This window comes from Alligator sinensis, unplaced genomic scaffold (assembly GCF_000455745.1).
Source record: "Alligator sinensis unplaced genomic scaffold, ASM45574v1 scaffold284_1, whole genome shotgun sequence".
NCBI lineage: Eukaryota > Metazoa > Chordata > Crocodylia > Alligatoridae > Alligator > Alligator sinensis.
The window spans coordinates 719,445-723,863 of NW_005842105.1; positions in this window are offsets into that span (position 1 = coordinate 719,445).

Consider the following 4,419-nt stretch of genomic DNA (forward strand, 5'->3'; position numbering starts at 1 on the left):
CCTTCTACTATCTGGTGAACACAAAGATGAAACCACAACACTTAGAATATTACCTTAGCAATAGCAAAGATTAACAAACCAAACAAAAACAAGATATGCCCCCCCCCTCACCCCACTACACACACACTCTGAGTCTATGGTTTGCCCACCCTGTCACCATACAAATTCCTTAAGGGGAAATGGATTTTCCAAGCTTCACTACTACTGTTAAAAGACCACAAAATAAAAACCATTAATCCTACCAAAAGTTCAAAAGCACAGAAATTACAATGATTTCTACCCAACATTTCGTAATTACTAGGGGTGCACCAATATATCGGTTGGCTATTGGAACAGCACAGGTTAAAGGAGAAATTACATTATTAGATGTCGGCTTTTTTTGGTCGTTGTAGCTGATAGTTACAGAGTGCCTTGAGCAGCATAGTCCAGCCCCTGTGCCCCATTGCCAGCCCGAGACCACAGCAGACTACAGGTCCCAGTGAGCAGCAGAAGGGAGAAGGGGTGCCAGTGAGCAGTCACAGGGCACTGAGCCCAGCAACAAAGGGACCATTACTGGCTCCCGCTGCCACTGCTATGGCAATGCCATGCGTATAGCAGAGGCCTGAACACTGGTGGCTGCCGTGGAGACATTGGGCTGTGCAAAGGTGGGGTGAGGTGCCTTGCGAGAGACATTCTGCTCCACCGGACACCAGGTGCCTTCTCTCCGGCGACTGCGGGAGGTCGGCTGCACAGGGCCACTGGTGCTGAGGCAGCAGAGTGCTCTGGGGCTCCAAATGTGCCTGGTGCCATTGTCTGCGTGAGGGTCCACCCCGTCCACCTCAGACAGCAGCATGGGCTGCAGGTAGGAGCCCTGGGCGAGGGGGTGGCATGTCTGGGAATAAAGCGGTCATTGCCTTTCTCATTGAGGGCAAGAGCAAGCAGGGGGCATGTGTGCATGTTATAAATGCAAAACAAACCAAAATAAAAGGTTTATGTCAGTAGTATAAAATGCCTTGCACTATTGCTAAATATCGGTTATTGGATCAGCATTGGCCAAGATGGTTGGTTAATCATCGGCTATCAGTATCAGCCAAGAAAATCCTTACTAGTTCACCCCTTTTAGCACATACATTTTCCAAAACAAACAAGAGCTGGACATAAGGTAGAAGGATATCCAATAGTTTAGAAATCTTAACTATTCTCCAAACTATGCTTAATATACTGGTACCCATTTGAACTTACAGTACACAAAAGCCACTTAGGAACAAATAAAAAAAGATTCAAAATGCATACTGGTAGATAAATCAAATCCCTCCATGCCATCTAAAGTTAGTGAAGGCTTTGCATATAAATTTAAAAAATCTATAAATATAATAGATTTATATACCCCTTGCTCAGGAAAGTTACTGTAGCAAACACTTTGTATTTAACAGATATGTTCCTACTTGTATTAACAGCAAAAGCATTTCTCTATTAGGGTTCACCCTGTACAACTAACAGAACATTTTAAAAGTGCAAGCTCATGACAGGAGCAAGATCTGAAGGCTTCATAGCAACACACTGCTGACTGGATTTCAGCAACAAAAACTGACAGGCAATTCCAAGGATCACAGTAGTAACTCAAGCTAACTTAAAAAAGACAAAGTACTATTACTAGTACTTATGGAACAGAAATTGGAGGGGTCCAAGACTGAGGCAAAAAAAGGGGTGCCTATGATCATAAAACCTCCATGCAAGTGACTTGAAGATCTATTACTCCTCAAACTATCTATATGGGTCTGGTGAATTGTCTATAAAATCTTGGCAAACTGCAGGTTTAGGACCATAAAGTAGTTAGGTATTGTGTTTTTCTCCAATGTTTCTGCTCTTAAATTACTCTGCAGGCTTTTAACCGTCATACATTTAAGTCATTCTTTCTCCCAGAATAATCCAAAGGAGTGTTTAATTAGTTTCATGCTGTTAAAAAAAAAAAAAGATAGATCATGAAAGAGGACAGGCAGAAATTAAGACTCAGAATAACGGTTCTAATTTGCTTTCAGTTTAACACCAAAATGTTAAGAGTAAAGGTGTTACGCAGTTAGGATCTGTTTGTTACTACAAGCTAGAATACCTGCCAAATGAAGATTTATCTATGCTTTAAAAATTGCAAACTTCTTATCATCATAAATATAATAAACCACCTAGAGCAGGGGCGGGCAATTATTTTGGTCAGAGGGCCACTTACTAACTTTCGGCAAGCCATTGAGGGCCACATGACAGGCAGCCTACGGCAGATTAATATTAATTTTCTAAATTTTTCAGGGGCCCTGCAGGCCAGATAGAATGGCCTGGTGGGCTGCATCCAGCCCTCAGGTTGCATTTTGCCCACCCCTGACCTAGAGTCTCAAGTTTCTTTGCCCTCTGTTTTGGTCCCTGAACCGTCACAGGTTCTGCATCATACAAATATCTCTTTCAGATTAATAAAGCTGCATCACTGCCACTCACAAGCTGTTGCTGTACAAAATAACTGTGTCCCTTTCATGATGCACTGAGCATGTTGCCTCTATTCTGATTCCCAGAAAAAGAAAATACTGCCATGTTCTTCCCAAGGAGCTCTAATGAAAGAAACTACAGTATTACAAAGCAGACGCTCAAAGTCATGCTGATGTTTCCACAGAATTTTAAAGCCTAGCACAAAGCCATGTCTCAGAGGACCCCCCACCTTTTGAACACAACTAGGGCTGTCCTGCTACACGTAGACTGATGGGCTGAGTCCAATACATTGGGAACAGCTTCTGAAACCTTGTGTGGAATTCAGAACAACAACAAGTGGAATAAAAGAAGGCTGAAGAAAATTCTTTGCTGTCCCTCACCCCAACATTTCACCGACCACTGACCAAACTTTCCTCTTTTAAATGAGCGGAGTGTGCCCCTGCATCAGTTTCAAAGGAAAACAGCAGCATGACAACAATTTCCTGTTTGATTAGTTTCATACAATGAAAGAAATAAATGATACAATAGGAAAGAGGGCAGACTAGAACAGGAATGAAGACTTGCAATAGCAGGTCTAATTTGCTTCCAGTTTAACACCAAACATTAAAAATACAGGTGTTACATAAGACCATTAACACTAGCTACACATACAAAATGAAACCATTCCTTCTTCTAGGAAAAAAGTTGCTCCCACACTGTACAGGCCAGCTGTCAATGCAAACTCTTCAACATTCATGTTACTCATATGGTTCCTGCCCCACTAGCTAGGGAGGAGTGCGTTTAACCTGAGAGCGCCCACACTTGGGGAAGCTGCCAGTTAAAAGCTGGAGATGTGCTATTAAAAACTCCAGCGCTTGTGACAAAATGAGAGCAAATTAAAAGGAGAGTCAGAATAAATTTTATATAAAGATATAAATGGTAAATATAATCACAACCTAATATAATGTATAAATGCTAAATATAAATAAACACAAACACATTAGAATACAGTATCTAAACAAACACGTAACATATATAAATAGGTATAAATATAAACAAATATGCAAGTACAGACACAAGCACGTGTCTAAATAAGTATAAATATAAAAATAATATAATACTATATCACTAATATAGTAATATAATACTATATTGCTAATATAAAATAATATAATACAATGCAAGTATCAACATAAACACATTATGTATTTGTTTATACGTAGTATTTACATATTAAACAAATATGCAAGTATAAAGACAAGCACATAATATAATGTCTAAATAAGTATAAATATGAAATAATATAGTACTATATCGCTAATATAAAATAATATAGTGCTTTATCACTAACATAGTACTATAATACTAGTTATTAATATAAAATAATATACTACAATATAATAAGTATCAACATAAACGCATTATGTATGTGTTTATTTATACTTGGTGTTAATCTTATATATATTTATATTTATTGTTTACATATTGAGCAAATATGCAAGTATAAACACAAGCACATAATATAATGTCAAAACAAGTATCAATATAAAATAATATAATATAGTACTATATAATAAAGTATCAATGTAAACACATTGTGTACTTGTTTGTTTATACTTGGTGTTTATATTATATGTAAATAATAAGTATAAATATAAACAAATATATAATAAAATACACAAGTATAAATACACATAAACACATAATGTGTATAAGAATAGATATAAACAAATATATAGAAAATTGATACTTAAGCATGAATAAATATAAAGACATCATATATGCGCATAATATATATCAATAATACGTATAAACAAATAAATAATAGCTAAATATAAAGCCATCATAATATAGAAAGATAAGCCAGTATAGATGTATTATCTAATTAGTTTATGTAAACTGAAACGAGCAGGGGAAGGGAAGGAAGGAGGGAGGGAGGAGCCCGCGGGGCTGGAAGCGGCGGCCCGGGCCCGTGTCCCCGGGAGCCGA